Source organism: Balaenoptera physalus, assembly GCF_965194825.1.
Source record: "Balaenoptera physalus genome assembly, chromosome: 17".
In the NCBI taxonomy this organism is placed as follows: Eukaryota; Metazoa; Chordata; class Mammalia; order Artiodactyla; family Balaenopteridae; genus Balaenoptera; species Balaenoptera physalus.
In genome coordinates, this window is record NC_138895.1 from 45,739,174 (window position 1) to 45,752,814 (window position 13,641).

The 13,641-nt window shown below is 41.4% G+C and overlaps 1 long non-coding RNA gene across 1 annotated transcript in view; it reads right to left on the reverse strand.

Moving 5' to 3' along the window:
* LOC309646462 overlaps nucleotides 1-10,796 on the reverse strand; it is a 254,787-nt gene extending 243,991 nt beyond the window's left edge. The window contains exon 1 of the long non-coding RNA XR_014255384.1: nucleotides 949-10,796. This is a non-coding gene — a long non-coding RNA (uncharacterized lncRNA). The remainder of the gene's footprint in view (nucleotides 1-948) is intronic.
* Nucleotides 10,797-13,641: the final 2,845 nt, after the last annotated feature.

Sequence of the window (13,641 nt, forward strand, 5' to 3'; positions counted from 1 at the left end):
TTGAATTTGGTCAAAATATTTTTCTGCATCTATTGAGATGATCATATGGTTTTTCTCCTTCAGTTTGTTAATATGGTGTATCACATTGATTGATTTGCATATATTGAAGAATCCTTGCATTCCTGAGATAAACCCCACTTGATCATGGTGTATGATCCTTTGAATATGCTGTTGGATTCTGTTTGCTAGTATTTTGTTGAGGATTTTTGCATCTATGTTCATCAGTGATATTGGCCTGTAGTTTTCTTTCCTTATGACATCTTTGTCTGGTTTTCGTATCAGGGTGGTGGTGGCCTCGTAGAATGAGTTTGGGAGTGATCCTCCCTCTGCTATATTTTGGAAGAGTCTGAGAAGGATAGGTGTTAGCTCTTCTCTAAATGTTTCATAGAATTCGCCTGTAAAGCCATCTTGTCCTGGGCTTTTGTTTGTTGGAAGATTTTTATTCACAGTCTCGATTTCAGTGCTTGTGATTGGTCTGTTTATATTTTCTATTTCTTCCTGGTTCAGTCTCCGACAATTGTGCTTTTCTAAGAATTTGTGCATTTCTTTCATGTTGTCCATTTTATTGACATACTGTTGCTTGTAGTAATCTCTCATGATCCTTTGAATTTTTGCAGTGCCAGTTGTTACTTCTCCTTTTTCATTTCTAATTCTGTTGATTTGAGTCTTCTCCCTTTTTTTCTTGAAAAGTCAGGCTAATGTTTGATCAATTTTGTTTATCTTCTCAAACAACCAGCTTTTAGTTTTATTGATCTTTGCTATTGTTTCCTTCATTTCTTTTTCATTTTTTTCTGATCTGATCTTTATGATTTCTTTCCTTCTGCTAACTTTGGGGGTTTTTTGTTCTTCTTTCTCTAATTGCTTTAGGTGTAAGGTTAAGCTGTTTATTTGAGATGTTTCTTGTTTCTTGAAGTAGGACACTATTACTATAAACTTCCCTCTTAGAACTGCTTTTGTTGCATCCTATAGGTTCTGGGATGTCGTGTTTTCATTGTCCTTTATTTCTAGATATATTTTGATTTCCTTTTTGATTTCTTCAGTAATCTCTTGGTTATTTAGTAGTGTATTGTTTAGCCTCCATGTTTTTCTATTTTTTACAGATTTTTTTCCTGTAATTGATGTCTAGTCTCATAGCGTTGTGGTTGGAAAAGATACTGATACGATTTCAATTTTCTTACATTTACCAAGGTTTGATTTGTGACCCAAGATATGATCTATCCTGGAGAATGTTCCATGAGCACTTGAGAAGAAACTGTATTCTGTTTCTTTTTGGATGGAATGGCCTATAAATATCAATTAAGTCCATCTTGTTTAATGTATCATTTAAAGCTTGTGTTTCCTTATTTATTTTCATTTTAGATGATCTGTCCATTGGTGAAAGTGGGGTGTTAAAGTCCCCTACTATGATTGTGTTACTGTCGATTTCCCCTTTTATGGCTATTAACATTTGCCTTAGGTATTGAGGTGCTCCTATGTTGGGTGCATAAATATTTACCATTGTTATATCTTCTTATTGGATTGATCCCTTGATCATTATGTAGTGTCCTTCTTTGTCTCATGTAATAGTCTTTATTTTAAAGTCTATTTTGTCTGATACGAGAATTGCTCCTCCAGCTTTCTTTTGATTTCCAATTGCATGGAATATCTTTTTCCATCCCCTCACTTTCAGTCTGTATGTGTCCCTAGGTCTGAAGTGGGTCTCTTGTAGACAGCATATATACGGGTCTTGTTTTTGTGCCCATTGAGTCAGTCTATATCTTTTGGTTGGAGCATTTAATCCATTTACATTTAAGGTAATTATTGATATGTATGTTCCTATTACCATTTTCTTAATTGTTTTGGGTTTGTTATTTTAGGTCTTTTCCTTCTCTTGTGTTTCCTGCCTAGAGAAGTTCCTTTAGCATTTGTTGTAAAGCTGGTTTGGTGGTGCTGAATTCTCTTAGCTTTTGCCTCTCTGTAAAGGTTTTAATTTCTCCGTCGAATCTGAATGAGATCCTTGCTGGGTAGAGTAATCTTGTTTGTAGGTTTTTCCCCTTCATCAGTTTAAATATGTCCTGCCACTCCCTTCTGGCTTGCAGAGTTTCTGCTGAAAGATCAGCTGTTAACCTTATGGGGATTCCCTTGTATGTAATTTGTTGTTTTTCCCTTGCTGCTTTGAATATTTTTCTTTGTATTTAATTGTTGATAGTTTGATTAATATGTGTCTTGGCGTGTTTCTCCTTGGATTTATCCTGTATGGGACTCTCTGTGCTTCCTGGATTTGATTTACAGTTTCCTTTCCCATATTGGGGATGTTTTCAACTATAACCTCTTCAAATATTTTCTCAGACCCTTTCTTTTTTTCTTCTTCTTGGACCCCTATAATTTTAATGTTGGTGCTTTTAATGTTGTCCCAGAGGTCTCTGTGACTGTCCTCAATTCTTTTCATTCTTTTTTCTTTATTCTGCTCTGCGGTAGTTATTTCCACTATTATCTTCCAGGTCACTTATCCAATCTTCTGCCTCAGTTATTCTGTTATTGATTCCTTCTAGAGAATTTTTAATTTCATTTATTGTGTTGTTCATCATTGTTTGTTTGCTCTTTAGTTCTTCTAGGTCCTTGTTAAACGTTTCTTGTATTTTCTCCATTCTATATCCAAGATTTTAGATCATCTTTACTATCATTACCCTGTATTCTTTTTCAGGTAGACTGCCCAATTCCTCTTCATTTTTTTGGTCTGGTGGGTTTTTACTTTGCTCCTTCATCTGCTGTGTGTTTCTCTGTCTTCTCATTTTGCTTAGCTTACTGTGTTTGGGGTCTCCTTTTCACAGGTGAAGGTTTGTAGTTCCCATTGTTTTTGGTGTCTGCCCCAGTGGCTAAGTTTGGTTCAGTGGGTTGTGTAGGCTTCTTGGTGGAGGGGACAGGTGCCTGTGTTCTGGTGGATGAGGCTGGATCTTCTCTTTCTGGTGGGCAGGTGGTGTGTTTTGGGGTGTCTGTGACCTTATTATGATTTTAGACAGCCTCTCTCCTAATGGGTGGGGTCGTGTTCCTGTCTTTCTAGTTGATTGGCATAGGGTGTCTAGCACTGTAGATTGCTGGTCATTGAGTGGAGCTGGGTCTTAGCATTGAGATGGAGATCTCTGGGAGAGCTTTCACCATTTGATATTACATGGAGCTGGGAAGTCTCTAGTGGACCAATGTCCTGAACTTGGCTCTCCCACCTCAGAGGCACAGGCCTGACACCTGGCCAGAGCACGAAGACCCTGTCAGCCACACGGCTCAGAAGAAAAGGGAGAAAAGTTGAAAGAAAAAAAAAACAAAGGAAAGAAAAGAAAAGAAAGCTATTAAAATAAAAAAAAAATTTTAATAATTAAAGATAAAAAATATTAAAAAGGAAAAAAAGGTAAAGAAGGAAAATAGAGAGCAACCAAACCAAAAAACAAATCCACCAATGATAACAAGCGCTAAAACTATACTCAAAAAAAAAAAAAAAAAACCAAAAACGAATAAAGGACAGACAGAACCCTAGGAGAAATGGTAAAAGCAAAGCTATAAGACAAAATTACAAAGAAGCATACACATACCCACTCACAAAAAGAGAAAAAGGAAAAAAAAAAATATATATATATATATTTTTAAAAAAAGGAAGAGAGCAGCCAAATGAATAAACAAATCTACCAGTGATAATAAACTCTAAATAACAAACTAAGAAAAACATAAAACCAAAAACAAATTTGATGCAGAAAGCAAACCCCAAGTCTACAGTTGCTCCCAAAGTCCACCACCTCAATTTTTGGATGATTTGTTGTCTATTCAGGTATTCCACAGATGCAGGGTACATCAAGTTGGTTGTGGAGATTTAATCTGCTGCTCCTGAGGCTGCTGGGAGAGATTTCCCTTTCTCTTCTTTATTCACACAGCTCCTGGGGTTCAGCTTTGGATTTGGCCCCACCTCTGCATGTAGGTCACCTGAGGGCATCTGTTCCCTGCCTGGACAGGATGGGGTTAAAGGAGCAGCTGATTAGGGGGCTCTGGCTCACTCAGGCAGGGGCTAGGGAAGGGTATGGAATGTGGGGTGAGCTTGCGGTGGTGGAGGCCAGCGTGATGTTGCACCACCCTGAAGCATGCCATGTGTTCTCCCAGGGAAGTTGTCCGTGGATCAGAGGACCCTGGCAGTGGCAGGCTGCACAGGCTCCTGGGAGGGGAGGTGTGGATAGTGACCTGTGCTTGCACACAGGCTTCTTGGTGGCTGCAGCAGCAGCCTTAGAGTCTCATGTCCGTCTCTGGTGTCCACGCTGATAACCACGGCTCACGCCCATCTCTGGAGCTCGTTTAGGCGGTTCTCTGAATCCCCTCTCCTCACGCACCCCGAAACAATGGTCTCTTGCCTCTTAGGCAGGTCCAGACTTTTTCCCGGCTAGCTGTGGCACACTAGCCCCCTTCAGGCTGTGTTCACGCTGGCAACTCCAGTCCTCTCCCTGGGATCTGACCTCCAAAACCCGAGCCTCAGCTCCCAGCCCCCACCTGCCCCGGCGGGTGAACAGACAAGCCTCTCAGGCTGGGGAGTGCTGGTCGGCAGTGATCCTCTGTGCGGGAATCTCTCCGCTTTGCCCTCTGCACCCCTGTTGCTGTGCTCTCCTCCATGGCTCCAAAGCTTCCCCCCACAACCCTGTCTCCGCCAGTGAAGGGGCTTCCTAGTGTGTAGAAACTTTTTCTACTTCACAGCTCCATCCCAGAAGTGCTGGTCCTGTCCCTATTCTTTTGTCTCTGTTTTTTCTTTTTTCTTTTGCCCTACCCAGGTACGTGGGGAGTTTCTTGCCTTTTGGGAAATCTGAGGTCTTCTGCCAGTGTTCAGTAGGTGTTCTGTAGGAGTTATTCCACATGCAGATGTATTTCTGATGTATTTGTGGGGAGGAAGATGATCTCCATGTCTTACTCCTCTGCCATCTTGAAGGTCTCTCCAGCCCAGGTTATTATTAAAGAAGGAAAATATAGATGACATCCACCAGTCCAACCCTGCAAACAAACAAAAACCAAAAAAGCAAGAAAACATTACAAACTACAACATCTACAACATGTCAAACACCATACTGAAGGCATGGGCTATCCAAATATGTTCTCCTTCAAATTTTCCATGTAGGTTAGCTAAAACTAGGTCCTGGAATGTTAATTGGGACATGATCGCAACTAATGGACCAGAAATTATGAAATGCCTCATGTTACCAGTCATTTAAACCAGATATTTAAGGGTCCAGTTATGGTCAGGTTCAAACTGGGGCTTAAATCTAATATATTTATTGCAAGTAACAGTGAACACTCAAGTACCCTTATTTTAAACCTAAATGACACCATGTATCGTATCCATTTCCTGCATCTTTGAACCATGCTGCAGTTGAACCTGTCATCTTTCTTCCTCATTGGGGAGTATTCAAAGTGACATCTCCTACTATGTCACTCTACCTGGGAGAAAATGGGGAGTTTGGTTGCCATGCACTGTTTTACATTAGAAGAATTTAGTCTGAGAATCTAACACAAAGCCAGTAACAAGCTGCCTGAGTTAGAACCAAGGTAGCATATCGGTGTCATTCTTGTTTCTCCAGTTTTAACCTTTTTTGCCTCATAAAAATATTTTTACTTTCCTTGGTCCATACTTATGCCACTTCTTTTTATTCCTAGAACTATTCATTGAGAACCTGCACTATATATGGAAATACAAATACAAACCAGAGCTAAGAAGGGCCTGTGTCTCCTGATGTCAAGGTTTTTGTAAAGAAAAATACACAAAGGTAGCCACGCCTCACCCTGGCTTCCTAGTAACCCCAGAAAAAAATTCCAGAAATGTGTTTTAATTCTTTAGTCTGAGTGACAAAAAGATTCAAATGTTTCCCAAAGTCCACTTAAGAATCATTCTGACCTTGGGAACATGGATTTTGTTAGCCCCAAAGCTTATTAAGATTAATGGCAAGAGGGGCTCATTATTCTGCCAGGAAAATCTACTCACAAATCTGAGAGGAGAGTTTTATTCTGTCAATTTCAAAGAGAGGGGACCCAGAGTGCCTGACAAATACCCACCGGGTACAGGGTGCACTTCAGACACATGGCAGGGATCCATGGCTGGGATGCTAACTTGGGGTGATATTGTGCAGGCCAAGAAAGGATCTTATAAGTGATTTCTTACAGAGAGAGGTCTCTCTGCTCTCAATCGTGAAACCCACCACCCTGGCCACAGCACCAGGCTTTATAGCACGCAGAACGGTATTCAGAAATGGGAGCCTTATTCAGATATAAACAACTCTCGTGCCTGTTGACCTTGTTGCCCCTCAGCAGCAGGGGGCTATTGTTTCCTATTCAAGTGCTCGGTCACTGCAGTGACCCCACCACCTTTTGGCTTCTGCAGCCTCTGTTTCTGTCACTGCTGACCAACTGACTCCCTGTACACCTTGAACAGAAACTCACAGGGAGGATCGTTGTAATTTGCCAATTCACCATGCAATACCAAGAATCTCTGCGGGCAGCCCCCTTGGTCTCGCTGCCTCACAAGCTCCTAGACAGTCATGGATGGTTGAATTCTGGCCAAGCGCTCATCCCTGGTCATCTTTGCAGGGCAGAGCACAGAAGCCTGTTGCTAAGAGACAGGAATTCCTAGACTCAGTGATGGCTAGACAAGAACTCTGGCTTTGATTACCAGCTCATGGAATTGATGGGAGGCAAATAGACAGGAAGACTTCTAAGTTTTTAAGGAATTTGTTTCAACCCAAGAAACACAAACTTGGCTGACAACAGCCTGTGATTCCTCTGCTCGTAAGGCAATTCCCAGGCACCAGCCCCCAAAGTTTGCACCAAAAGGTAATGAGCTCCAAAGAAGTACAGATCCCAGAAAGGGCATATGCACCAATATCCATCTCAGATAAGCGAAGAAAGGCAATGAACAAGGGAAATCCTTCCAGAGAGCACAGCCAGGGTTTGCCCGTTTGGCTGACCAAAGAACTCACTGCATTGCCAAGGCAGGCAGTGACCCTGTCAAGCAGGTTGTGATATATGCAATGAACCAGCAAACGCTAGGTATTATTTTCTTATTGTCCACTTCTTCAAATGAAAGTTTTCTTGCAGTTCTCCTCCACCATTTTATATTTAACATGCTGTATTAAGAGGTCTAGGCTTAGTAGTTACAACAAAAAGACCTAAACATACAGTGGCTCAAAAAAACCCAGAAGTTTCTTTCTCTTTCATATACCAGTCAAGAACAACATTATCCAATAGAAATAGAATGCAAATCACATTTGTAATTTAAAATTAGCTAGCAGCCACATTGAAAAAAAGAAACAGGTGAAATTAATTTTTAAAATACATTTCATTGAGCCTAATAGAGCCAAAATATTACCATTTCAACATGTAGTCAATATAAGACATTAAGGTATCTTAATTCTTCTTTGGTACTTATTTATAACCCATCTCAATTAAGACTAGTCAACTTGAAGTGCTCAAAAACCACATGGGGCAAGTGGATAACATGTTGGACAGTACAGAAGTAGATGAAGGAGCGCAGTCCTGGGCAAGAAGCAGGCTGCTCCTCAGGGTTAAACAGGGACCCACAATTCTTCTATTTCATTATACTACAGAATAATTCCATTCTAGAACAGCGGTTCTCAACCTCAGCACTGTTGCCATTTGAGACCACATAAATCTTTGCTGTAGAGGACTGTCTAGTGCCTTGTACAATATGTCCTTATACACAACCATTGTGCTCCTGTCCTCTATGCACTATATGCCAGTAGCATAATCCCCTCCACCCCCATATTGTGACAGTCAAAAATATCAGCAAATGTTGGGGGCGGGGGGTGTGGGGGGAAAAAGTCACCCCTGGCCATGGTTCTCAAACTTAGTTATGTATCAGAATAACCTGGAGAGCTTGTTAAAGCAGAGATTTCTGGTCCCATAGTTTCTGAATCAGTGGGTCTGAGTGCGACCCCGAATATGCATTTCTAATGGGCTCCCAGGCCATGCCGATGCTCTTTGAGAACCTCTCCCTTAGTTGTTTTGCTCCTCTGCCTGGCTGGCTTACCACCACATGGAATTCTTGCTGTCAGAAAGGGAGACTGAGAGGAAATAAAGGACAAATAATATATTTTAAGGATGGGATGGGGAAGTTGCACATATGACACTTGCTCACTTTCCGTTGTTGAGAATTCGGACTTATGGCCACATCTCAATGCAAAGAAGGCTGGGAAATGTAGCATCTAGCTGGGTAGCCGTGTGCCCAGTTAAAATTCAGGAATTCTATAACTAAGGGAAGGATTGGGAGATTGGGTAATATGGACTATTTGCAGGCTCTTCCACAGGAGTGGATAATTTTACTTAACTGTGAGTTACTAGACTGTGAAGAGTTCCATCCAAAAACTGACCTAGAGGAAGACACGTCAGCCACACATCCTAGATTTGGAGCTCAACATGAGGCTTGAGGGGTTTCCCTTTGATGAAAAGATATGTATGGTTCATGCAGGCACAAACTTTTGAAGGTGTATGTATGGGAAGAAAGGAGGAATTCAAGGAGTGAATTTGTCAGTGATTGTCTCCTCAATATCCATTTCTCTCTTTCATTCCTAATAAGACAAGAGATTCCTCAGTTTTGTGGTTTGAGAAGCTTTAACTCCACCTCCCAGCTTCAGAAGTTAGCCCTGATTGAGCTAGGCCAATCAAGGAATCATATTTGCCTAGTCACAGTGGTAGACAGGTTCAGTGATGGGCCCATGACCTAAACTGGCCCAACCAGAGAGAAGTTTATAACTGCTCTGTGGTGTCTGGGACAAGAGAAGCTTTCTTTCCCCTTGGATGTAAATGAAGAAAATATGCCCTGGGGCAGCAGGCAGCTACATGACATGAGAGAAGCCAACTGAAGGATAAAGCCAAAACATGACGGAGGGCCACAGAAAAACAGACCTGCAACCCTGACAACATTCTGAATCTGGATCAAACCATGCCTGATGTCCCACTTCTGGAATTTCCAGCTAAATGAGCCAATACATTTCTTATATTATTTAAATCAGTTTGGTTTAAGCTTCCTGTCACTTGTAACTAAAAGTACTCCCAATAATGGTTTGACTGGAATGTGTTTCTTCCTTGCACCTAAAAGTACCTAATAAAGGGCAAGTTTATCTCCTGAGCATCTACTATAAGCACCTCCCTATGTGACCCCTTGGCATGCATTTGTTCGTGTACGTCTCACAATAACCCTGGAGGTAACTGCAAATCAGGAAATTGAGACTCAAAAAGATTAGCTAACCTTCCCAATGTCACTCTGAGAATACGTGGCTGAACTGAGAATTGAGCCCAACCAACTCTAAATCCAATGCTCTTTCTCCAACTTTGGCCTCATTTATTGTTTTTTGAACCATGTATATAAATAACAAAGGTTTATATGTTTACTCAAACTCCACGTGGAGAACCATTCCGACTTTTGAAAATCTGATTCAATGATCAAAAACACATGTAGAATATTAGTTAGAAGGTGGTGTAGACTGTAGTACGGTTTTATAGGCATCTTGGGCAGGTCCTTCAGAGTAATTGGGATGTGGAATGTGGAAGTCATTTTTACGGGAACGTTGGGACACGGCCTCCTGTAGGCAGCCTCAGGCTAAAGAGGGAGTCTATCAATAAAAAAAAAATCACACTGAACCTGGTGATAAGGTTCATGAGGATGTTAATTAAAAGAAATCTCAAATTTCAAGGCTGTATGGGTGATACACTTTCAAGCAAGGGCATATGAACAATACACAACAGAAATATACCCCAAGATGTCCGTATTCTTTTGAAAACTGTACGTGTGGTTTATAAACCATCTGTAAAATTCCTCTCCTGCTCACCTATCTTATTACAGTGCCTGCTTATGCTTCCCCTCAAATAGTCTGGCTCAGCCACAGAAAGTAGAAAGATGCCTTACATTTTGCTTGAGGATGATAGTTTGGCTAACCATGCTATTTTAGCCAACTCTAAAGCCTCTTATGTGTATGTTATTCAAAATGATCATTCTCTTGTCAGGATTAGAAATAAGAATTGTTCATTTTTATATCCACAGTAGCACTGGGTTTGTGCTTGAAAATTATCCCTTGGGTTGAATTAAATACCTGATCTATCTCCTAAAAAGGAGGGAAAAACACATGCCCTTACCCTTACTCTATCCTTTCCCATGCTCAAGTTCCATTTTCCTAGAAAGTTTATACTGAAAATGTCCTCAAAGCTCCCAAATTTGGCTTAAGGAACTACAGCTTCCGCAGTGTTCATCCGATGATAAAAGTGTTTGGTCCAGTAGGTTATTTAGAAAAGGCTGCTTTTACCACCTAAACAGGCACAAAATATGTCTATAAATAAATGCTAAAATGTTAATGAAAGCGGCTAGATGGGATCTTTTAACATCAGGCACTGAACTATAAAGTAGATTTAATGCCTTTACCATCTCATTTGTGTTCTTAATTTGTCTCCTATGAAGTAAAATGTATTGAAAACATTTTTTTCTGCATCCAGCCTTTGACATTCTCTCTGTTTAAAAAATCCTCTATATAATTATGCTATTTTCCCCTTTCTGCCCTATGGCAGAGATTATCTAAAATTTGGATGTTCACTAGACCTACTTCCTCTTCATGGCTACTCAGCTAAACCACATTTTCCACCTCCCTTGTACGAAAGTGACGCCACATGAGCAGCATTCACCATTGACACATGAATGGAAGTCATGTGCCACTACTGGATGGAGATAACTGATATCAAGGGACCCTGCACACATTCTTTCTTCATTTGTTGGCCAACCAGATGCAGAGGACCCAGAGTCCCTGGGGGCTTCCCTGGTGGCGCAGTGGTTGAGAATCTGCCTGCCAATGCAGGGGACACGAGTTCAATCCCTGGTCTGGGAGGATCCCACATGCCACGGAGCAACTAAGCCCGTGTGCCACAACTGCTGAGTCTGCATGTCTGGAGCCTGTGCTCCGCAACAAAAGAGGCCACGATAGTGAGAGGCCCGCACACCGCGATGAAGAGTGGCCCCCGTTCGCCACAACTAGAGAAAGCCCTCGCACAGAAACCAAGACCCAACACAGCCAAAAATAAATAAATAACTAAATAAATTTATTTGAAAAAAAAAGAAAGAAAGAAAGAAAGGGCCTGGGTCCCTGAATGACAGCATGGAGCAGAGCACCCAACTCCTCCAACTCCAGCTGATCCACATTGGACTGGGACTTCAGTCATAAATGAATCTTTTAGATTAGTCACTGAAATTTGGGAGCTGCTTGTTACAGCATTACTTCCATTGACTAATTCATTGCCCTGTTGAGAGAGAAGTTGAATATTATCCAACTTGAATATTGTCCAGTTGAATTCACTGCCCTATTGTGGGAGCACTTGAAAATTTGAAGGCTAAAAACAGACAGGACATCAACTAAGCCAGCAACTCCACAGCTCTGATAGTCTGAAGCATGCCACTGAGCTCTTGCATCCCTCCTGCCTTGCATTAGCTTCGCCTCCACATCACAACTTCAAGCATCTGGAAAACAAAGCCCTTGTCTTACCTTCTACTGTACAGTGCCTACCACAACTAGCACCATTTTGAGTAGTTAACCATAGTGGTTAGTGAATAAAATATCTGGAAAACCTGCCTAAATTTGGTTAGAAAGGAGCTGAGATAGATGAGAGGAAGTAACATTTATATAGACTCTATTGTATGCCTGATGCCTTATAAGTTGAAATACAGATGTCCCTGGATATTGTCAGATAGGTAAGATCACCTCAAGCCTCCCATTCCACACTCTGGAGGAGTCCAAATCCCTCCTTGCAAATTTTCCTGCTAATTTCCAGAGGCAAGGATGGTGTTCCCATTGTCATCTGCAGCTCTGAACTCCTGTCCTTGCTGCACTCGACCAGTTTACGGATCATCTTTCTCCACCCTGCATGTGGTCCACCTCGCATTAACTCAAGCATGAAATGCAACCCCTCCCTCAGTTTCTACCCAAAAGAAAAAAAGTCACACTCTTAAAAGGTATGTGTGATAGACCTGATCAAAGATTCAGCCAGAGGCGAGATGGTTTCATTCTAGCAATTCACTACCTAATTTAAACACTATCATTCAGTTCCTCAAGGCTCCTGACCATCAGGATTTTTTTGGTGGTCCTCCTTACAACCTCAGCCTCAGATCATCCTCCCATCATCCTCCTGCACTCTTTCATCCCTCTTCCTCATCTCTTCCCTTCCAGGCCACCCCAGCCAAATCCCCAGTACAAATCCCTTTCACTCCATAATGAAAAGGGTCTGGTTCACCTCAGATCCTACTACCTAAGACTCCAGGAACACACTTGCATATATTAATCCAGAGTCAGCTGACCCAAAAGGATTTCCCTTCAATGAAAGACAGCCTTCTTAGAAGGTCATTATGGCTCAATTTTTTTTTCTTCCTCTATTGCACACATAAATGCATGTAACAACAAAAGCATTAGCCTTCACACTGCTAATTCCAATGGTCAATTCTCAGATTTCATCTTACTTGACTTTTCAGTAGCATTTGGCTCTAATGGGTCATACCCTCCCCCTTGAACACTTCCTTCATTTTTTAAAATTTATTTTATTGAAGTGTAGTTGATTTACAATGCTGTGTTAATTTCTGCTGTACAGCAAAGTGATTCAGTTATACATATTTATACATTCTTTTTTCGTATTCTTTACCATTATGGTTTATTATAGGATATTTAATATAGCTCCCTGTGCTGTACAATAGGAACTTGTTGTTTATCCATTCTATATATAATAGTTTGCATTTGCTAATCCCAAACTCCCAATCCATCCCTCCCCCACCTTCCCTCATTTCTGACTTACAGGATACCACACTCACCCACTGGATTTTCCTCCTACCTCCCTGCTTACCAGACTCCTCTGCTGGCATCGTCTACCATCCCAACCTCTAAATGTCAGTATTTGGATCTAATCTCTCTGTTTTTAAATCTGTCCTTATCAACATTAGACTGGATATTGTTCTCATCCAGTCTCATGGCCTTAAATACCACCTCTTTGCAGATGATTCCCAAACTTTTATTTCCATTCCAGACCTCTCTCACAAACTCCAGACTTTATATATCCAACTGTCATTGGATACCTCTACTTGGCATCTTAAATTTAAGATGTCCAAAAACGAAGTCCTGATTCCCACTCCATGTGCAAAACTGACTTCTCCCTAAATCTTCCCATCTCAGTAAACAGCATTTCCATTCTTCCTGTTATTCAGAATTCACCTTTGAGTCCCCTCATTCTTCATTCCCCACATCCGAGCCATTAGCAAATCAGCTCTACCTTAAAAATACATACAGAATCCAACCACTCCTCCCCACTTCCACTGCTACTGCTCTGATTCAAGCCACCAGCATCTCTCATCTAACTGTTCTCCCTGGTAATTCCCTTGTGTCCCTACAATCCATTCTGAACATAGCAGACAAAGTGATCCATTAAAATACATATCACTCCTCTATCCAGAACTCTCCTCAATCAACCTCACAGTGACCCATAAAACCCTACATGATCTGGCCCTTGTCACCTTTCAGACCTCATTGATTACTATTTCCGTAGCCCCTGCCCTGGATATTAACTCCTCTCCAGCCAGCTAGATGGCCCTACTCTCTATTTCTCGATTGT